The 22,877-nt window shown below is 47.8% G+C and overlaps 1 protein-coding gene and 1 long non-coding RNA gene across 12 annotated transcripts in view; one reads left to right on the top strand and one right to left on the bottom strand.

Moving 5' to 3' along the window:
- HOMER2 (homer scaffold protein 2) overlaps positions 1 to 22,877 on the top strand; it is a 133,404-nt gene that overhangs the window by 40,239 nt on the left and 70,288 nt on the right. The window lies entirely within an intron of this gene.
- The window catches only part of LOC129137161 (uncharacterized), a 51,563-nt gene continuing 30,725 nt past the window's right edge, over positions 2,040 to 22,877 (bottom strand). Inside the window, exon 5 of one of the 3 annotated variants that reach the window (XR_008539392.2) lies at positions 2,040 to 4,200. This is a non-coding gene — a long non-coding RNA (uncharacterized LOC129137161). Of the gene's footprint in view, positions 4,201 to 17,497; positions 17,585 to 22,877 lie in introns of those variants that run through there. The other 2 variants (XR_010151478.1, XR_008539393.2) reach the window with 2 other exon arrangements.

The following is a 22,877-nucleotide window of genomic DNA, read 5'->3' on the forward strand; positions in this document are numbered from 1 at the left end:
GTGGTGACCCTTAGCAGATTTATCAGACCTCATCCATTACCTTTATTTCTAGCTCAGTGTGATGGCCCTACCCTTGTTTTGTCTTTACCCTTTATCATCTACCACTTTTTTTTTTTTTAATGTTTTTGAGACAGAGTCTCGCTCTGTTGCCCATGCTGGAGTGCAGTGGTGCGATTTCGGCTCGCTGCAACCTCCGCCTCTTGGGTTCAAGCGATTCTCCTACCTTAGCCTCCCGAGTAGCTGGGACTACAGGCACCTGCCACCACACCCGGCTAATTTTTTGTATTTTTAGTAGAGATGGGATTTCACCTTGTTAGCCAGGATGGTCTTCATCTCCTGACCTCGTGATTTGCCCGCCTTGGCCTCCCAAAGTGCTGGGATTACAGGCGTCAGCCACCGCGCCCGGCCATCTACCACTTTTTTTCTTTTTCTTTTTTTTTTTAACAAAAGGAAAATAGCTTTGCTTTTTTCTAATTATAAAAAAACTACATGTTTATACTGAAAAATAACAGCATAAAGAAGGAAGTGAAAATTACTTGTCATCCCACGTCTTAGGGATAACCTCCATCAGCATTTCAATGTCTGCCTTTGTACTTTTTTCCACGTATATATGTCTGAGTGTGTCTAGATGTATGTCTACATAGAGCAAGTCTATTTTTAACAAAATGGAATCATTTTATACATCTGTCTTGTAACATAATTTTTCCAACTTAAAATATCTTGAGTGGACATCTTTACATGCCAATAACTATAAAAATACCTCATCATTTAAATCCACACCTACTTCTAATTTGTCATTTTGCTAAATCTTATACATCTTTGTAAACCTATTTAAATCCTTTCTGGAACAAGACAGGCTCTTTTTTTTTTTTTTTTTTAAGACATTTTAACAATTTCTTAAAGCAGTTGTTTGCTTTAAATGAATTACTGAAGGAAAGAAATGGTAGAGGAGACCAAGATCACAATTAACATTGGGTAATTTGCAGTGCCTGTGTCATTTGGGTGAGTCACGGCTCCTTAGTGAATCTTGGTAAGAACATCAAGGATTCATCGTTGTTGCTAAGGTTGGTTGGTGGACCGAGACCCAGCTGCTCAAATTGTTTCTCCTTGTTTGGAAATATCAGGGCCGAGTAATTCTGCTTTAAGACTTGGATGAGAAGGCTCTTTGCAAGCAGGAAGCACCCATGCCCATACCTCGAAGGCCCCCTTCTGCTTTGAAGGTTCTTTGGTGTATATCACACCCCCTCCTTCAAAGAGAATTCCCCCAGTGAGCCAGTTGGCAGGGATGTATACAAAAGGAAGGACATTATATTTCCTGCTTTAGTATGAAGGGAAATTAAAAATTTAAAAAAAAAAAAAAACCGTGGGCAAATCCACTGAAATGTCACCACAGCCTGCACAAACATCTAAAACCTTTGGATAAAGAACTTCTCTTTGATACACGGGGTGGGGCTGAGGGCAGGGACCCCTTTTCCATTTGACAAGAAAAACTTTCTTCACCTTTGTCAAACGTGAACAGCAGTCAAATAGCATATTTACAATAGAGAAAAGGCATTTTTCTGAATGTTAGAAATCTGTGGTATATCAAGTCCTGACTTTATAGATCTTGAGAGTTAGACTTTGTTTTTTCCCCCCAGGGTGAAAATAAATTGAGCAAAAAGAAGCATTGTGAGGAATTGGGGCAAAAAGCTTCTAATTTGCATTGGTTTTGATCCACTGGTCTTTTAAGCACTGCTTGTTATGTGTCTGCATTTTCTAGGTATTGCGCACACAGACTGCCCCCAAGTCGTATTTATAGGTTTGGAGGTGAGAGCTGGCATCATGATCCAGTTTCCTAGCGGGGTGCGTTTTGTGTGGGAAGAACGGCAGGATGGGAGCCTCTGAATGCATGATGAAGACTCCAGTAGTTCTGCCACCGGGGTGCTGTTAGTCATATGGTATCATTCTGGTAGAATTTATTTAAATTATATTTCAAATTAGCTTGTTAGAATAAAAATATGCTTGTGGGGAACACATTTAGACATTTGTCAAAGACTAGAGAGATTAAAAAAAAAATTTTTATTCATAAGCCTGGTTGATAGTCTTATTATTATTCCTCTGAGGAATTGGAGATGGTAGAGTCCCCACCCCTGTGCAGACAAGCTTAGGATGAGGCTTTGCCACTAGCCAGAGGAGTCAGGGTGAGAGCCGTGTATTAAAAAGAAGCTCTTGAGTACACAAGTGGCTCCCAGTCAAAGGAGGGCCGAAGTGAGGGCGGGTCCCAGCTATGCAGGGGCTCTAGGAGGCCCCTTTCTTTGCCCTGCCTGGGGAAATCTCTGTCCAGATCACCAGTGAGGGGCAGGCCAAGTCCAGTCTGCCTTGAGTCCTCCTTTTGTTCTGGGGGTAATCTTGTCTGTGGGTTATGGGGTGGGCGGTATCCACAGGGACCTGATGAGTGAGGAATATTGCAGACCCCACTGCCTGGGCAATGGATCCTTTTTGGGATCTCTAATTGGGAAAGCTTTTAATTGGAGTTTTTAGATAAATGGAAAAACGAAGAGTTGTTTTAGCTTGTGTCCTGTGGGAGCTGGTGACAGAGAGAGTCCTCATGGGGAAAAGGAATGGAGCCTCTTCCAGGATGCTCCAAAGACAAGGAAAAGGAGCTCCCAGTGGAGGTGGCATCAAGACATATTTCAGCTCACTTGGTATGAGGAAGAGCTCTCTAACTCCTCCAAGTGGACTGAGCGTAGACTCAGCTGTCTCAGCTGCATTGTCATGGAGCACCATTGGTTGTGGGAGCTGGGAAGGCTGGTTAAACACATACAGCTCAAGCCCCAGCCCTCCTCACCCTCACTGGCTGTGTGAGCTTAGATGACATATTTTCTCTCTCTAAGCTTCACTGTCCTCATCTATTAAATGATTGAGGTGATTAAATAGAAAATGTGTATAGAGCATTTAGCACAATGCCGGACACATAAATAGTAAATGATGGCCAAGTTTATCATCATTATCATTACCACTGCCATCATTTCTTCTTTGGGTGGGAAGTTGGCCCTTTGGGCACCGTCTGGAGTTAGGTGGTTGGGGATGACATGTGCTTCCATTCCCTCATCCTTAATCCCCTTGGGCACTCTCTGAGTCTTCAGCCACTGTGTGGCTGCCTTCCAGACGACCCAGTCACTCTGCTCCCAGTCCTGAGCAGTGCCAGAGTTGGCTTCCAGTCATCAGGTGACTCAGGCAATCTGAGGCTTACCCTGTGAAATGTTGCCTCATATTGCTAAGCCTCTCAGGTGGTGTGGGTGGAGGAATGTCGCCAGCCAGAGGATCGGGAAGGCCAGGAGAGTGAGCTGACCCATGTATATCAACAAGAAAACCAGTCTGCCAACCCGTTGCTTTTACAGGGAGGTGCAAGTGTGGACAAAGTTAAGTGGTTTCTCCCCATTGTGGCATCAGACTAGGGATTTGTGTTGCTGGTCAGGGAGCTCCTCATTGATTATTTGTATATGCATTCGCTCATTCATTCAACAGTGACCTACCTGTGTCAGGCATTGTCGTGGGTGCTTGGAACACAGTGATGGACATCGGTGGCTCTAGGATGCTTACAGGCTAGTGGAGAAGTTGGACATCAAGTAAACACTGCCCAATGGATGGGCATTGGAGGATGTTGTACCAGGGGCCATGTGGACTAGTCAGTAGTTTCAGGGTCCCTGTATGTCTCTGGACTCCCATCCTTACTCGTATGGATCTGAATTCCTTTCTGATCACCCTTCATCAGTTCGTCAGCTCTTTTACCTTTCTTGATCCTTTGGCCAATGACCATCACCTGAATGTTGAGTACCTTCTCTGGGCTAGACACCAGGAAGACAGGTCATAAGACAGAGTCCCTGCCTTCCTGAGGGAGATGGCTGGTGAGCAGGTAATTAGGGCAATGAAATAAGCCTGTTATTGAAATATGAACGTAGATAGATGCTTAACTCTGTACAAAGTTAGAGAAGGCTTCCTGAAGGAGGTGACATCCAAGCTAAATCTTGAAGGATAAAGAGGGGTTTCTCAGGCAGAAAAAATGAGGAACAGGGCATTTAGGCAGAGAGTGTTGCCTAAGGGAAGTAGTGAAGTATGCGGGTCAAGAACAGGGACCTTGGACCCAGTCTTTGCCTGGCCATTCACTGCCTGTGTGACTGGAGCAATGTACTGACCTTCTTTGAGCTTCCATTTCTTCTTCTGTGAAATGAGAATAATAATAGTATTATACCAATGTTGTAGGGTTGTTGTAAGGATTGAATGAAACACACATGTTGATTTACATTAGCTATTAATAATAGGCATGGAGATGGAAAAGAATGTGGAGTAGAAGGTGAATGTGGAGAAAGGCTTGGGAAGGTATAGGCATGAAGGAGAGAGCTTTGGGCTAAGGTGTTAGGAGTTAATCCTGTGAGTGGCAGGGAGCCAGCCATAGGTGAGGCTGGAGGTCAGGGGAGCAGCTTGTCCTGGTGTTGAAGAATGAGGCCTGACCTGGGCATCAAGCAGTGGGCTTGGAGAGGAAGAGGTGACTTGGGGTGGGGGGCAGGAACACACTATACTGTATGGACTTCAGTCTGTAGGCAGTAAGGGAACATTTTCAGTTTTGAAGAGAAGAATAATGCTTGTTTTAGGACTTTTTTTTTTTTTTTTTTGAGACAGACTCTCACTCTGTCGCCCAGGCTAGAGTGCAGTGGTGTGAACTTGGCTCACCGCAGCCTCTGCCTCCCGGTTCAAGCGATTCTTGTGCCTCAGCCTCCCGAGTAGCTGGGATTACAGGTGTGCACCACCACACCCAGGTAATTTTTGTATTTTTAGTATAGAGGGGGTTTCATCATGTTGGTCAGGCTGGTCTTGAGCTCCTGATCTGAAGTGGTCTGCCTGCTTCGGCCTCCCAAAGTGCTGGGATTACAGGTGTGAGCCACTGTACCCAGCCAGGAAAATTATTTTAGAGATAGTAATGAAGGGTAGTATGGAGATTGGAAGGAAAGAGACCTCATAGGAACTGGTCACACTCCAGGCAAGAACTGAAGGGATAGAGAGAGAAAGCTGATATAGCAGATTTATATAATGTAAACCTTGCCTTGCTCTGTAATGGATCTGAGGCAGCTTCTAGGGTTATATGTAATACTGTAAAAGAGGAAAACATATGGAAGATTCCAGACTTCTCACTGGGGGTGAGAGTTAGATTTTTTTTTTTTTTTGGAACAGGGTCTTGCTCTGTCACTCAGGGAGTACACTCCAGTGCAGTGCAATCATAGCTCACTGCAGCCTCGACCTCTGGGCACAAGCGATCCTCCCACCTCAACCTCCTGAGTAGCTGGGGCCACAGGCACATGCCACCATGCACAGCTAATTTTTTTTTTTTTAAGACAGAGTCTCCCTCTGCCACCCAGGCTAGAGTGCATCTCAGCTCACTGCAAGCTCCACCTCTCAGGTTCACGCCATTCTCCTGCCTCAGCCTCCTGAGTAGCTGGGACTACAGGCACCAGCCAGGCACCAGGCTAATTTTTTGTATTTTTAGTAGAGATGGGGTTTCACTGTGTTAGCCAGGATGGTCTCGATCTCCTGACCTCGTGATCCACCCGCCTTGGCCTCCCAAAGTGCTGGGATTACAGGCGTGAGCCACCACGCCCAGCCCATGCACAGCTAATTTTTTATGTTTTGTAGAGATAGGGTTGCACTATGTTGCTCAGGCTGGTCTTGATCTCCTGAGCAATCCTCCCGCCTTGCAGTTCTTTCATATATAGTTGTTAAATGAGGACACAATTAAGCTATCATTTAATGAGAACTTGGTAGGTTGGAGTCACTATGCAGAGTGCTGTCTATGCAATATCTCACTTAACTCTCACAACAACCTCCCCATTTTCTTTTTCTTTTTTTTATTATACTTTAAGTTCTAGGGTACATGTGCACAATGTGCAGCTTTGTTACATATGTATACATGTGCCATGTTGGTGTGCTGCACCCATTAACTCGTCATTTACATTAGGTATATCTCCTAATGCTATTCCCTCCCCTCTCCCCCCACCCCACGACAGGCCTCGGTGTGTGATGTTCCCCACCCTGTCTCCAGGTGTTCTCATTGTTCAATTCCCACTTATGAGTGAGAACATGCGGTGTTTGGTTTTCTGTCCTTGCGGCAGTTTGCTCAGAATGATGGTTTTTAGCTTCATTCATGTCCCTACAAAGGACATGAACTCATCATTTTTTATTGCTGCATAGTATTCCATGGTGTATATGTGCCACATTTTCTTAGTCCAGTCTATCATTGATGGACATTTGGACAACCTCCCCATTTTCACAGTTGAAGAAACTGGGCTTAAGAGATTCAGTAGCCTACCAAAGCTGTCAGTCAGGACATGGCAGAGTTGGAAACCAAGCTTGAGCATATCTGAGAGCAAAATTCGCGTTCTTTTTTTTGTTGTTGTTGAGATAGAGTCTTGCTCTTTCGCCCAGGCTGCAGTGCAGTGGTGCAGTCTCAGCTCACTGAAACCTCTGCCTCCCAGGTTCAAGCAATCTTCCTGCCTCAGCCCCCCAAGTAGTTGGGACTACAGGTTTGCACCACCACACCTGGCTAATTTTTTTTTTTTTTTTTTTTTTTTTTTTGAGACGGAGTCTCGCTCTGTCGCCCGGGCTGGAGTGCAGTGGCGCGATCTCGGCTCACTGCAAGCTCCGCCTCCCGGGTTCACGCCATTCTCCTGCCTCAGCCTCCCGAGTAGCTGGGACTACAGGCGCCCGCTACCACGCCCGGCTAATTTTTTGTATTTTTAGTAGAGACGGGGTTTCACCGTGTTAGCCAGGATGGGATTTTTTTTTTGTATTTTTAGTAGAGACGAGGTTTTGCCATGTTGGCCAGGCTGGTCTCCAACTTCTAGCCACAAGTGATCCGCCCACCTTGCCCTCCCAAAGTGCTGGGATTACAGGCGTGAGCCACCGTGCCCAGCCAAAATTCCTGTTCTTAAGATGCACTTTCTGGAGACCAAAGCTCCCATGAGAGTCATGTGGTGGATGGACTCCACTCTTGGTTGTTAGGATGAGAGAATGCAAGAGGCTGAATTACCATTGACGTGTATGTTTCTAGGCTGTGCGGCTGATAGTGGTGATGTTGACTGAGATTGGGAACGTAAGAGGAGATGCAGTTCTTTTGGGGAAAATGAGAGTTTAGTTTTGGGCGGATATGGTGACTTTTCACTTGTCCAGGCTATCCATAGCAAGTATAAATTCAGCTCTAACACTCAACAGTTCAGATAGAGTCAGAGATACAGATTTGGGAGCCATCACCTCTAAGATGGATTTGACCTTCTAAGGAGAAAGAAAGTCAAGAAGGATAAAGATGGAACTCTGGCCAAGGCCTGCAACTGGAGGGAAGGAAAAGAAGCCGGTGAATGAGCCTGAGAGGTGATGAGACTCAGAGGAAGGCTGGAGGAGAGAGGGGTTGCAGAAGCCAGGGGAGAGGAGGCTGAAAAGGGGAGCATCCTCAACAGGGTCAGAGGCCTCAGAAAGCTTAGAGGAGGCGGGAGACTGAGACTGTTAAGTACCCCTGTGGGAGTGGGAGTGTTAGGGCACTGAGGGAGTTTGAGAGCAGCCTCAGCCAAATGTGAAAACACAAATCCATTTGCAGGCAAAATGCATTTAATAAGTGAGTATGTGAGGAGCGGGTGGAGAAGTCTAGCTGATGATGAAGGTAGCTTGAAAGTGAGTCAGGGTAGAAGGACCATTGATGTTTGTTTCATAAGTTGAGGGTGTTGGGAGTCTGAGGGTAAAGAAAAAGGGAGATTGAATATCTTAGAGAAGGATGAGAGGCAGTAAGGTTGGAGGCAGGAGGCAACTAGGGGAAGACCTGAAGAGGAGTGCATCGTCCTCAGAGACCAGGCAAGGTGCAGGTATAGAGGCATTTTGAGGCTGTGGCCAGAAGAGGGGCATGGGAGCTTGATCAGCTGGCATTTTCTTTTTTTGGGGGGGACGGTGTCTTGCTCTGTCGCCCAGGCTGGAGTGCAGTGGCGCGATCTCAACTTACTGCAACCTCCGCCTCCTGGGTTCAAGCAATTCTCCTGTCTCAGCCTCCTGAGTAGCTGGGATTACAGGTGTGTACCACCACGCCCGGTTAATTTTTGTGTTTTTTCAGTAGAGACGGGGTTTCGCCATGTTGGCCAGGCTGGTCTCAAACTCCTGACCTCAGGTGATCCACCCACCTCAGCCTCCCAAAGTGCTGGGATTACAGGCATGAGCCACCATGCCCAGCTGAGCTGGCATTTTCTTCTCTGTGTGAGATAAGGGATTGATCTGAGAACCGGAGGGTAGATCAAGAAGGAAAATGGGTTGATAAAGCTGGTTGTAGGGTTGGGGTGAGGAGTGAGCTGAAGCAAATACTGACTAGAGAACAGCCTTCAGGGACCAGTTGAAGATTGAAGACTGTGACTTTGTAAAGCTGCCAGTGGCCACTGGTAGATGGTGTGCCAACATGCCAAGCAACCAGGGAGTAAGAACAGATGCAAGCAGTCCCAGACCCAGAAGGTGGGTGCACAGGGACAGCCACCCTGATCGGACTCGGAGTGCTTTGCCATCCACAGCCCTGGGCACACCATGTGGGAGGAGGGGGAGCCTGCTCTGTCTCCATCGGTCACCTCTTTGCCCTCACTTCTCTGAGTTGCCAGTCATTGTTCTGTTGTTAATTCTTCCAGACCCTTTCTGAAAAATGCATTAAAATTCTCACCAGCATGACCTCTTTGAGTAATGAGATCTGTAAGTTTATTAACCTCTGTGAGAAGTGGATTTTCTTGCTCCATGGGAGCGGATAATGTCTTGGAGGGAACGAACATTAATGTGCTGACCTGGAGGGCAGAGGCAGTGTGGGGGCAGCTTATCTGTGTCCCTCCCAACTCTCTGACTTAACGTGTGTCTCATGGAACTCAGGGAATATGGGCTGATTGCTTCTGCACATCACTGTCCCTCAGCCCACTCAGTCCAGCAGCAGTCCAGAGTCAGAGAAACCAAACCATAACAAAATCCAAGTTTCTGTCACTGAGTCTCATTCACTAAGTTTGAGAAGGGGAAAGCTGAAGGTGAGAGCATGAAGTCTTATGCAGAGAAGAATGTCTAGACTGTATGTCATTCACAGTGGCCTGGGAACCCATTGGCATTGGGAGGGGCAGCAGGATATTTGCTGTATGACTATGTTGAAACACATCCTCTGTCATCCCAATGTTGGCCTTCAAATGTGCACATGTCATGGATATTTGACATGAGCTAAGTACTGATGATTCATGACTTCATCCTCATTAGTTGGATATTTCAAGCCTGCTATAACCTAACCCAACCTAATAGTCTTGTGTGTACCCTGAATATTTTTGGTCCAGGCCCCTCTATATTGTTTAGCACATAAAACATTTAATTATAATATGAAGTTATAATCTGTTATAATCTGTGACTCCCCCACCCTTGCCTTCCAGACCAGCTCTGTCTAATAGAAATAGGAGAGCTGGCCAGGCATGGTGGCTCACACCTCACACACTTTGGGAGGCGAAGGCAGGCAGATCACTTGAGCTCAGGAGTTCATGGAGAAACCCCATCTCAAAAAAAAAAAAATATATACAAAAATTAGCTAGGCATGGTGGCGTGCACCTACAGTCCCAGCTACTTGTGAGGTTGAGGTGGGAGGATCGCTTGAACCTGGGAGACGGAGGTTGCAGCGAGCTGAGATCACGCCACTGCAGTCCAGTCTGGGTGACAGAGCAAGAGTCTGTCTCAAAAACAAACAAACAAAAGAAATAGGAGAACCATGTATGTAATTTTAAGTTTTCCAGTATCCACATTAAAAGATTGACATGAAACAAGTGAAATTAAAATTTTAATCCAATATACCAAAAATAGTATCATTTCAACATGTAATCAATGGTGAGCAAAACAGACACCATCCCTCTCTGTGTGGAATTTACATTCTAGTGAGGGAGACAGCTCCACCTGTCCCTGGCCCCTCCCCTGAAAACACAACCTGTAAATGGATCCACAAATAAAATAACCGCAGGTTGTGCTTAGTGCCAGAGGGAAAAAAGCAAGGGCTGAGACCGACTTTAGAATGTGTGGTTGTGAGATGCCCCTCTGAAGAGGTGGTGACATTTAGGCTGCTACCGCATGTGCAGAAAAGGAGCAGAGCGTTCTAGGTGGAGGAAAGAGCAGGTGCAAAGACTGCAAGTAGGAGGGGGATGTCTGGAATGTTTGAGAGACTGAAGTCAGACCAGCAGGGCAGGACTGCAGCAAGTGAGGGGAGGGCACCCTGTCTCAGATTGGAGAAACACGTACGCGAGGACGAAATTGAGCTGAGGCATGGACTGGCAGTTTTATTTGATGGGCAGTATGATTCAATAAAAGTGAAAGGTTTTAGCAGGGCTGCAGCATGATCCTTCAGATTTAAGAAGAGCACACTTCTGCTCTGTGGGGGATGCAGTGGAAGGGGACAACAGTCGAAGGAAGCAAGGAGACCCATCGAAGGTCTCCAGGTCAAAGCGGTTGCTGGCTGAGGCTGAGAAGGTCACAGAGGAGACAGAAGTGGGTGGGTTCTACAGAAGGCTTGCAGATGGATTTGTAAGAACCTTCAGATGGATGAGATATGGCATAAGGGATGAGGGAGAGGGAGAGAATAAAGAAGGCCCCTTTGGTTTTTAGGTTATGCCACTAGGAGATGTAGGGAAGTCTGGAAGAGGAGCAAGTTAGGATGGGGGTGTGGGAGTCAAATTCAGTATCAACAGGTTCAGGTTGAGGGGGTGAGTGGAGGTGGAGCTGGGGAGGAGGTAGGTAATTGTATGAATCTGGGGCTTAGCCGAGAGGTCAGCTGGGAGAAGGCTAGTGAGGTCACCCAGGGAGGGAGGGCAGGCAGAGAAGGAGAGGGCTCAGGATTGAGTGTGTAACACCCATCCTTTAGGTGGCCATAGAGGAGGAAGAGCCAGCAGAGAAGATAGAGGAGGAGTGGCCAGTGAGGTGTGGTGGCCTCAGGGTGGCCAGTGGAGAAGTGTCCTAAGCAGGAGAGTTTGGGCATTGGTTTGAGCACTGCTGAGATGGGTCCAGGAGCCAGGTGGGTTGGAAGGTGAGTGCGAGGCTGGGGAGCAGGGTTGTGTGGACCACATTTTGAAGAAGTTGACTGTTAAGGGAGCAGAGAAATAGGACCATACATGAGAGGGCGCAGGTGCGGAGGGAAGCATTGAAGGCAGGAGATGCAGCAGGCGAGGTGTGAGGGGAGCGCTGCCAGTTGAAGGCGGGGGGCAGAGGAGCCCAGGCCTTGAGAAGATGAGAGGCTGTGGTTCAGAGCCCCAGGGAAGGAGGCCACCATGACAGAGATGCAGGCGGGATTGGTGTGGTGGGAAGACAGAGTTCCCATCTGTGGCTCTTCTTTTCCATCTGAAGTATGAGGCAGGGTCGTCAGCAGAGAGCGTGAGTGGGGGACAGGGTGTGGGAAGCTGGAGGAGAAGGTGATGTGAAATTGTTTTCCGGGAGTGGGCGGCAAGGCTACCAGAGAAACACAGGCCTGTCGGCCACTGCAGAGTGACAGTTTGAGGTCAGAGAACATGAATTTAAACTGAAACTTGTCCACCCTGTTTTGACCTTGCCCAGTGGCGTGGGTGTGGGTGTGGAGGAAGTAGGTGGCAGAAGGCATCAGGCTGGGGTTCGGCCAGGCAGGGGGGCAGGATCCACCGGGGATTGGTAACCATGAGAGACCATGGGATGGACATGGGCCCTCCCAGGAAGAAAGGGAGGCCAGGAGGTGGCTGGTGGAGTGGGGAAGTAAATCAGTGGCCTGGAGGTCTCTGCGAGATGGGAAATGCATGTGCGGGGAACTGGGAGGATGGGTGGTGTGGGCGGGAAGCCAGGGATCTGCAGCTCATGTTTTAAGGTGATGGAGGATTCCAGGGTATGGCTGTGGGTGAGGGTCACTAAAGGAGCATGGGGAAGGAGGCACTGGAGTGGAAGAGGCTGAGGAACTGAGTCCAGGGTGTTGAGGGTTATCTCTGTGGATGGTGACAGGTGGTGGGCGGAAGAGGAGGCTGGGCCAGGAGCTGAAGCCCTTGGTGGGTGGCAGAAAGTAACGTGGAGGCAGGCGAAGGTGGGTGGGAGCAGGTGGCTGAATGACCTCGCCTCCAGGGCACAGAGGGACTGCATGATGGGGGCCACCAGGATACCCTTCCCCCTCCCTTTCTGTTCTGCATATGTGGGGGGCGGTGGGGAGTGTTGCTCTCAGGGACTCACTGGTTTCCAGTAAGGCATGAAAGTGAAGAGAGTGTTCTGGCCAGGGATGCTGAGGCCTGCTGATTTCCAGAAGGATTTCCTGTGAGTGTGGGAGGATAGGGAGCGGGAAGGACCGGCTCAGATTTGGGAACATCCAGGGCAGGGAGAACTCTGCGTGTTGCTGGGTGGCAGGGAAGTGTGGTGTCCACCCCTTCCCAAGGTAGAGTGATGGCACCTATTCATGTCTTGGGCATGGGGAGTGGGGCGGGTCTTTCGTGAGTGTGAGAGAGACTTGGGGATTTCGAGTGGAAGGTGAGCTCCCTGTGAGTCAGCCCTGGTGATGTGGTTGCCAGGATGCTGCCTCAAACTCTGAAGACCTTAGTGAAGTGTGAAAGCACTGTAGGAAAGGAGGCAGTGGGCCTGCCCCGCTCCCATCTAGAACCCTGCGTTTGGTTCTGGGCACCAGAGGTCCCCTAAGTATAGATGTGTGGAAGGACATTTGGAGGAGAGAATGCAGAGCAGGAGGGGTCTGGGCATGTTTCTGTGAGAATGATGAGAAGGTGGGGTTCTTGGCTGGGTGCAGTGGCTCACACCTGTAAACCTAGCACTTTGGGAGGCTGAGGTGGGAGGATTGCCTGAAGCCACAAGTTCGAGATCAGCCTGGGGTGACGTAGTGAGACCTCTTCCCTACAAGTCGTTTTTTGTGTTGTTGTTTTTTTTTTATTAGCTGGGTGTGGTGGCATGCACCTGTAGTCCCAGCTACGCAGGAGGCTGAGACAGCAGAATTCCTTGAGCCCAGGAGGTCGAGGCTGCAGTGAGCCATGATTGCACCACTGCACTCCATCCTGGATGACAGAGCAAGACCTCATCTCAAGGAAGGGTTCTTAATGTGGGATGTGGGGTCTCTGAACACCCCTGCCCATCCTATGGAGAGTTGTAGATAAGTGTGTGTTTGTCTGGGGAGGGTGTCCATAGTTGTTTTTTTTTTTTTATCAGATTTTCAAAGGGGTCCTTGATCCAAAGGAGATTAGCACCACCTGTTTAAAGGACTTAGGCATACTTAGCCTAGAGAAGGGACAACTTGAGCTGACAGTGAGGGCACGGGGAGGAGAGAGCCGCCCCCCTGTAGATTACCAGCTGCCGTTTGTGGTGGGGAGCTTGCTCTATGTGGACCCACCCAGTGGGGTTCAGATCGGTGGGAGGGAGCCCAGCTTTGGCTCTGTGTGGGCATCTGAGGGAGCCTAAGAGCACCTCTCACAGTTGGGGTGTGCACAGGGCAGGAGGCAGGAGGAGAAGGCCTGTGATGCTGCCAAAAGCTTTGTCCAAACCTTGTTCTGAGGAGTAAACAGCTTTGAACATTGCTGGGTTTTCCTCATCCTCAGAGAGAGTGTCTTGAGGGCCGAGCTTTGCGGGAGTGATGAAGCCCTTGTGGAGGCTCAGGGGTGTGGCTCAGGAGGCAGCCCATTAATTCTCATCTTAGGGAGTGCACCGTCAGCTTGTCTTGGGGCCTCAATTACTCCTCTGTGGTGTGAGAATACTGTTCCGTATGGCATTGCCTTGGGGTGTGGTGGGTAGCTCTTCCCCAGGTCTTTTTTTTTCTTTTTTCTTTTTTTTTTTTTTTTTGAGACAGAGTCTTGCTGTGTTGCCCAGGCTCAGGCTGGAGTGCAATGGTGTGATCTTGGCTCACTGCAACCTCCAGCTCCCAGGTTCAAGCGATTCTCCTGCCTGAGCCTCCCAAGTAGCTGGGACTACAGGTGCGCACCACCATGCCTGGCTGATTTTTGTGATTTTAGCAGAGACAGGGTTTTGCCATGTTGGCCAGGCTAGTTGCAAACTCCTGACCTCAAGTGATCCACCTTCCTTGGCCTCCCAAAGTGCTGGGATTACAGGCGTGAGCCACCACGCCCGGCCCTCTTCCCTACATCTTACTCGGGGATGAGCTCTCCTGCATAGGCCCTTGCTTGCCCACCTAGATGGTCTCTAGCATTGGGCTGTCTTCCATAATATGGATGGAGCTGGGTGAGAAGAGTGCTGAATTAGGCCCCCCAGGCCTGGGTTTGAGCACAGCTTTATCTCGTAGTAGAAGGAGTCCTGTCTTCCCCTCACCCAGTGTGTTCCTAGTGATGGTTAGGGCTCCTGTCTTTCTTTGGCACTAACAGAATCAGATTCAGTAAATTTAAAGTGACTCCTGTGAGACAGAACTGCTGGTTAATTGAGTTTGACTTTGTGAGAGTGTCCTCTCTTTTTCTTCTGTCAGTTTTGTTTTGTTTTGTTTTGTTTTGTTTTGTTTTTTGAGACGGGGTCTCGCTCTGTCGCCCATGCTGGAGTGCAGTGGCGCGATCTCGGCTCATGGCAACCTCTGCCTTTTGGGTTCAAGAGATTCTCCTGCGTCAGTCTTCTGAGCAGCTGGGACTACAGGTGCATGCCACCACACCCAACTAATTTTTTGTATTTTTAGTAGAGACGGGGTTTCACAGTGTTAGCCAGGATGGTCTCGATCTCCTGACCTCGTGATCTGCCTGCCTCGGCCTCCCAAAGTGCTGGGATTATAGGCATGAGCCACCGCACCTGGCCTTTTTTTTTTTTTTTTTTTAAAGCAGGCATGCTTCACCAAGGATGAAATATTCTGAAAAACTGGAATTGGAATCCCACAGCCTGATTGAAAGCCATATCACTGGCTTCAAGGGAGGGAGCTAAAAAAAGCTACTCCTTGGCTTCTCCCATGAATTTTAAATGTTCTGAAAGCTTTGCCTTGAGAAGGAAACAATGCCTCATGCCTTAAATAATTAAGTGGAGTACACTAAGAATGGCAGTGTCAGCCCAGGCTGGTCACACTGTGGCCCCAGGGGGCCTGTCTCTCAAGGGCAGAGCTCTGTGGGTGCTGGACGAAGTTGTCCTCATAGCAAAAATTGGTACCGCTTCAAATACTGCCTTTTAGGCATTTGGTGAAATAGGCATAACCCTGGAAATGTCATAAAAGAGGATGAAGGTGGCATGCGGTAGAATGCAAGCTTTTTTTTTTTTTTGATACAGAGTCTTGTTCTGTCGTCCAGGCTAGAGTGCAGTGGCTAGATCTTGGCTCTGTATGGGCAACTGAGGGAGCCCAAGAGCACCTCTCATAGGCGGGGTGTGCACAGGACAGGAGGTGCACAGGGCACACTGCAACCTCCGCCTCCCGGGTTCAAGTGAGTCTCCTGCCTCAGCCCCCCAAGTAGCTGGGATTACAGGTGCCCGCCACCACACCCGGCTAACTTTGGTATTTTTAGTAGAGACGGGGTTTCATTATGTTGGCCAGGCTGGTCTCAAACTCCAGACCTCAAGTGATCTACCCTCCTCGGCCTCCCAAAGTTCTTGGATTACAGGCATGAGCCACCACACCCAGCCAGAATGCAAGTTTTCTGCTGAAAGGCTGCATCCATCAGCTGTTTGTATCAGACAAACAGTGAATTCTTAGCTGGCCTTAATTTGCCCCTCCACTGCCACATGACTGTCCATGTGGGATGACTGTGGGCCAGGCCCAAGTCTGTATCCTCCCAACAACTATAGTATTGGCAGTGGTTTCTCTGTACACTTGGTGGAAACTTCTGGAGAATCTGTGCAGGGAAAAGGCTACTTTATCTTCAGGCAGAAGACCCTCCCTTCAGGGGCAGTGATGGCATCTCAGAGCTGCTTCCTGGCTGTCTGTGCACTCTGTGATTGCACCGGACGCTTACCTCTGAGGCTGCAGGATGGCATGCTGTACAGACGTCAGGTCATGCCAGGCGGTCCTTGTGGTATCTTACATGGTTTCTGTGGAAGAGTGAGTTCTGCCGGGGTAACTAATACTTATTGACTCCCTTTATACGGTATTTGATTTGAGCTTCACATTTTATGGATAAACTAGAGTTGAGAGAGGTGGAGTGACTTGGTTAAGGTCACACAGCCAGCACACAGTGAAGTTGGTGGTTATGTGTGTGGTCCGATCCTGAGGGAAGTCACCCAGAGGGTCACATTTTGTGAGACTTTTATAGTTCCATGAGAAAAACAGCCTTTATTTCAAGAGTACAACTTGAAGTCTAAAACCAAAAGCAGAGATGTGCCTCAGAAAAGCTGTGTTAGGCCGGGCGTGGTGGCTCACGCCTGTAATCCCAGCACTTTGGGAGGCCGAGGCGGACGGATCACCGGAGGTCGGGAGTTCTAGACCAGCCTGACCAACATGGAAAAGCCCCATCTCTACTAAAAATACAAAATTAGCCAGGCGTGGTGGCACATGCCTGTAATCCCAGCTACTCGGGAGGCTGAGGTAGGAGAATCGCTTGAGCCCAGCAGGCGGAGGTTGAGGTGAGCCAAGATCCTGCCCCTACACTTCAGCCTGGGCAACAAGAGCGAAACTCCGTCTCAAAAAAAAAAAAAAAAAAAAAACTGTGTTAGCATACCTGTAACAGGGTGGAGGCTAGTAGCGGAGGCTTCCTTTGATTTTTTTTTTTTTTTTTGATAGTCTCACTCTGTCACCCAGGCTGGAGTGTGCAGTGATGCGATCTCGGCTCACTGCAATCTCCGCCTCCTGGGTTCAAGTGATTCTCTTGCCTCAGTCTCCCAAGTAGCTGGGATTACAGTTGTGTACCACTACACCTGGCTAATTTTTGTATTTTTAGTAGAGTCGGGGTTTCTCCATGTTGGGCAGGCTGGTCTTGAACTCCTGACCTCAGGTGTTCCACCCGCCTTGACCTCCCAAAGTGCTGGGATTACGGGCGTGAGCCACCGTGCCTGGCCTCCTATGGATTTCTTTTGCTCAGAACCTGCTAAGCCGTTTTCCTTGTCTTCCCTTTCTCATCCATCTATCTCCCAGCTTCTCCCTGGTCCTTTTTCTCAGGTTTCAGCAGAGGTTCTCAGAATGATTTAGTTCTTTGATCCTGTTGGATTGTATATTACGATCACTTCTATGAAGGCATTATTCAGATTACGTGGTAGGAATCTAAATCTCAAATAAGTTAAGCCTGTTAGGCTGGGTCTATGATCGGTTGTATTGATACTAATCTTGACACACAGCAGGGTTGTAAGCTCCCCAAAGCCCACATTGCTCACCCTCTTTTTGGCCTTGAATCAGAATCTTTTCCATACCCAGCAATGATTCACACTTTAGATGGTCGTCTGCATTGTTGATTGTCTCAAAGATGCATGACAGCTTTTTTTTTTTTTTTTAGTTTTTATTTTTTTGCCAGTTGTTACAGCTGTTTTTTTGTAGCTGGGGCTCTCCTGGCTGTAATAGGATTCATCTGTTGGGAATGTGAGAGGGAAGGTGCTTTGGTGATGTGGTTTTCAGGACTGGTTTCTCAAATCAAACAGCACTTTATCTCCATAGAAGTTGGGAGTTTCAAGCTCCTCTATCCTAGGTGAGAGGTGAGACTGACTTTGAGAAGTGAAATTTGGTTCTTTATGCATCTTACAAAAATCGGTTGTTTAATTTATTTATATGCCCTTTTTCTTGGAGCAAGTCTACCCATTAAAGGCTAAACTAACCTAGTGAATAACGAATGCAGCTTGATGAAGAAGTTACAGTCTAAAATTATGATCTGAACCTAGATAGGATCTTGTTAAGTATTTATTGCTGGTTATTCATGGTCACGGTCTTCTAGGTAATCTGTTTTTATTTTTTATTTGCTTTTGTTTTCTAACCAAAAGAGAGCTGGAGTAGGTAATCTGTTTTTAGAATGAAGATTTTTAGGAAGTCTTTGGAACTGTTCTTGGTAACAGGTAAAGTCCATTTCCCCCTACATCCATGCAATTAAATATTTGCATGGCGGAAACAGAAACCAGTCTATGTGCTCAGACCTCTCATGTTCTAAAGGCTTCCAGTGTTTTGTGCTTGGGGTTATCAGAATCAACAGCTTTATTTAGGTTACCTGTGTTGCGGTGGCCGCCAGTGGGAAGAGAGCTGCATCCAAGCAGTCCAGGTGGAGGTTACCCTTGCACACAATAGATTTAGCCCAGTAGTGTACTTCTGGCTGGTCTTTAGGCCAGCAGTGCATTTCTAGCAGAGAAACCACTGCCAATACTATAGTGGTTGAGAGGATACAGAGTTGGGCTGGGCCCGCAGTCATCCCACATGGGCAGTCATGCTGCCGTGGAGGGGCAGAAGTAGCCTAGTGGTGCACTTCTTTTTTTTTTTTTTTTTTTTTTTTTTTTTGAGACGGAGTTTTTGCTCTTGTTGTCCAGGCTGGAATGCACAATGGCACAATCTCAGGTCACTGCAACTTCCGCCTCCCGGTTTCAATCAATTCTCCTTCCTCAGCCTCCGAAGTAGCTGGGATTACAGGCATGCACTACTATGCCCGGCTAATTTTTTGTATTTAGTAGAGATGGGGTTTTACCATGTTGGTTAGGCTGATCTTGAACTCCTGACTTCACGTGATCCACCCACCTTGGCCTCCCAAAGTGCTGGGATTACAGGCGTGAGCCACTGCGCCCAGCCAGCAGTGCACTTCTTACATCCTAACTTTGCTCCTCCATTCACGCAGTTAACTAATATTTACTGAGTACTTGCCCCTGTCCTTGTAGAGCTTACAGTATAGCAAGGAACATGGGAATTGAATATTATAAAAATAATTACTCGATTATGGAATATAAAATATATAAATTGCAGTGTGGTTTCCAGGACTGGTTTCCCAATCAAGCAACACTTTATCGCTATAGAAATTGGGAGTTTCAAGCTCCTCCGTCCTAGGTAAGAGGTGAGTAATTATTACAAAAGTAATTCCTCAATTATAATTCACTCATTCAGTGAGTATTTGTTAAGTATCTAGTGTAGGCTAGGCACTGTTCATGGGAGTGATGATATCCATGAACCAGACAGACAAGAATTCTTGCCTTTTGAAGCTTACATTTTAATGAGACATGCATTAAATGAAAACAACAAATAAGTAAATTTCATGGCATGTTAGAAGGTGGTAAGTGTTGTGGGACACAATAGAGGCAGGTGTCGATGACTGGGAGTATGGGCTGGGCTGGGAGTGGCATCATATGTGCTACAGCCTGAATGTTTGTGTCCCCCACGGATTCATATGTTGAAATCAAATCATGAATGTGATGGTATTAGGAGGCGGGGCCTTTGTTGGGGTGATTAGGTCATAGGAGTAGAGCCCTCATTAAAGGTATTAGTTCCTGTCTTAGTCCATTTTGTGCTGCTGTAACAGAATACTACAGTCTGGGTAATTTGTAATGAACAGAAATTTACTGGCTTACTATTCTGGAGGCTGGGTAGTTTAGTATCAAGGTGCAGGCATTTGGGGAGGGTCTTGCTTGTCATCACATAATGAAAGGGCAAAGAGAGAGAAAAAAGGGTGGAACTCACCCTTGTATAATGGCATCAATCCTCCCCATGAGGGTGAAGCCCTCATGGTCTGATCACCTCTTCAAGGCTCCACCTTTTAATACTGTTACAATGGCAATTACATTTCTTTCTTTCTTTCTTTCTTTTTGAAGACAGTCTTGCTGTGTTGCCCAGGCTGGAGTGCAGTGGCACAATCTCAGCTCACTGCAACCTCCACCTTCTGGGCTCAAGTGATTCTCCTGCCTCAGCCTCCCAAGTAGCTGGGATTACAGGTGTGTGCCAACACGCCCAGCTAATTTTTTTATTTTTAGTAGAGACGAGGTTTCACCATGTTGGCCAGGCTGGTCTCAAACTCCTAAGCTCAGGTGATCTGCCTGCCTCGGCCTCCGAAAGTGCTGGGATTACAAGTGTAAGCCACCCCACCTGGTCGAAATTAAATTTCAACATGAGTTTTGGAGGGGACAGACAAACTAAAGCGGGTCCTTATAAAAGAGGCCTGAGAGAGCTGCCTTGCTGCTTCCATCACATGAGGATACAGTGAGAGTATGCCATCTGTGAGTCAGAAAGTGTGCCCTCACCAGACACCAAATCTACTGGCACCTTGACTTTGGACCTCTCATCAGAACTGTGAGAAATAAATTTCTGTTGTTTATAAGCTATACGCAGCCTCTCGTATTTTGTGATAGCAGCCCGCGTGGACTAGGACAGTGTGTGTCAGTGTCAGGGAGTGGGATATATGACATGAAGATTATAGATGGGTTGGACTTACTGGTAATGAAAGGTTATGACAGGGAGTTGGAGAGGCGAGAGAAGAGAAGGTCAAGAACTGAGCCCAGCTGGAAGAACCATCTATGTGTGTATCGAAATCACAAAGAATCAAGACAAGATTAGTGTAGGAGAGAGGGACTGTGATCTAGAGCTAAAATCATTGAGAAATGAGGGGGAGTATCGTGGGGGTTGGTGGTTGACAGAGTCTGATGATAGGAGATTCAGGGCTGGGGAATTTTAGGGAGGGGGAAGAGAATTATCTAGAAGGGGCAATGAGGAGCCTAGTGGTCCAGCTGTGAAAATGTTCTGAAGGAGAATTATGGGGTGCCATGAAAGCAAATAATAGGTATCTAACCTGGTATGGAGGGGCTGGGAAGGCTTCCCTGAGGAAGTGACATTTGAGAGGGTGGTGGGTCGGGCTAGAGGAGGTCAAAGGGAAGAAGGAACTCTTAAGGGTTACACAGCCAAAGGGAAATTTCTCTGAACAGTTCTGGGGGCTGAATGTGGACAAGGAGCTTGAGAGAAAGAGGATTTCCCAAGGTGGTGCAAACTAACTCCAGCCCATCTATAATCTTCATTTTATGCATGCCACCCTCTGAAACTGACACACATGGTCCTAGGCAGTTCAGGCTGCTATCATGGGAGGAAGAGACCTGTTGTGGTAGCTGGTGGCTACAGAGAGACCCAGGGGACCACATGGAGGTTCTGTGTGGCCACCCAGGGAGCTGGCTGTTGAGGCACCAGGTCCTGCCTACTGCCCCATCTTACTGACCCCATGGCTGGTTGATGAACATGGTCTAAACAGGCGTGAGAGGCACCTTCAGGGGCTGTGAAACCTTGGGCTGGAACCTGAAGGTTTTGGGAACTTAAGGAGTATTTTTGGGCTTTCTCCTGAGTGGGACTTTGGGAAAGGCTGTGGAGATCCTATTGATGAGAGGCTTGGGATTTCTGAATCATTCCTTAAGGCCTGAGATGACAGCTTTGGTAAGGGATGGATAAGGATGAACCTGTTTACCCCAAGATCAGCTGAGCACCTCAAGGGCTTCAGCCTAAACATAGTGGTAGGGGGGAGAGGAAAAGGGCTGAGGTGGTCTGGGAGAAGAGTGGGTAGAACAAAGGTGTGGGAAATAACTGATGATATGCACAATGGAACAAAGTAAAGGGACCCTGGAGCATCACGTTGGGCTTAGGTGACTGTCACTGAGTAGCTATGTGTGGCTTTGGACAAGTTACTTAATCTTTTTTTCCTTTCTGTTTTCCTCTGTGAAACAAAGTATAGATGCCGATTTCTCAAGGTTGTTGGGAAAATTGGGTGAGATGTATGTCAGTGCCCAGCATGATGCCCAGCCCACAACAGGTGATCAATAAGCACTAGAACCTCCAGGAAGTACCTTTTCCAAGGTTCTGCTGAGATTGCGGGGAGCGGATCTTAGCAAGCATTGCCGTATGACCATGGAAAGGCATTTTCTGTTTAGAAAACAGATCTCTTAGGAGCAGACTGTGAATTGCCCTGAAGCCCTAAGATGTAAATGTGCATGGAAACATGTCAATCTGAGGATGGAAGCTTGAAGAAGATAAAAGTGAAGTCGGGAGAAGTCTACACACACAAGCCATGTGGCCCTTTGGAGAAGACAAGTGACATGTCCCTGGTGCATGGGAACAAGCAGGGGCTGTTCTGGGGCCAGACTCAAAAAAAAAAAAAAAAAAGGGCCAGCACACATGGGCCCCAGCTGTCTAGACACCTGCTGGCAGCCTCATTTTACTAAAAGTCAAGCATTGAACCTTTTCCAAAGGGAGAATAAACTCTAGAAGATCCAGTACCATAGCCCCACATCTGATTGATCTTAACCCGTTACCCACACAGCAGCCAAAGCACTCCAGAGTGACGGGAGAATGTGCCGGTCTTCTGTTAGCTGCTTACTTCTGTGTGCTGAAGACCTACCAATACTCCGTACATTTTCTTTCCAAACCCAAAGAAGTGTACAAGGAACTTTACTGAGCGCTTGCTACCATCACCTCTTGTTCTCTCTTTCTCTATCTCTCTATGTCTGCACCCCTCTCTCTCACCTCTTTGTTGACACATTTCCTGGGTGCCAAGCTCTGTCTCAATTCTGGCTGAGACACGGCACATAAGATGTAGTCATGACCCTTAAATTTACCCTGGTACAGCTGTGCTTTACAGCCTCTTTCAGACCAGGCAGGGCGCATTGGGAAGGGTCACTTGTACAACCGACTGGGGAAAATGAAGGAGGTTGATGGTAAGATCAACCATAAGCCAGGGTTCCAGCTGTCAGGCCCTGCCAGGAGCCGAGAGGGTCAGTGTACCTCAGCATACCCTGCGTGAGTGTGGGTGGGTATGTGCACACTTGCATGCGTGCATGGGAGGAAAACATTATCTAGCGGTTCTGCTGTAGAGCATGTTCTCAGCTCCCTGTACTGTCCAACAAAGAGCTGCTGTTTGCTTTTTGGAATTACACGGGGTCCCACTAGGCAGGAGCTGGTCACTCTGAGCCCTCTGAGACTGGGGTTCACTCAAAGCCTCTGGCCACAACATCAAGCACCTTTTTTTTTTTTTTTTTTTTTT

The sequence above is a fragment of the Pan troglodytes genome, chromosome 16 (assembly GCF_028858775.2).
Source record: "Pan troglodytes isolate AG18354 chromosome 16, NHGRI_mPanTro3-v2.0_pri, whole genome shotgun sequence".
NCBI classification, from domain to species: Eukaryota; Metazoa; Chordata; class Mammalia; order Primates; family Hominidae; genus Pan; species Pan troglodytes.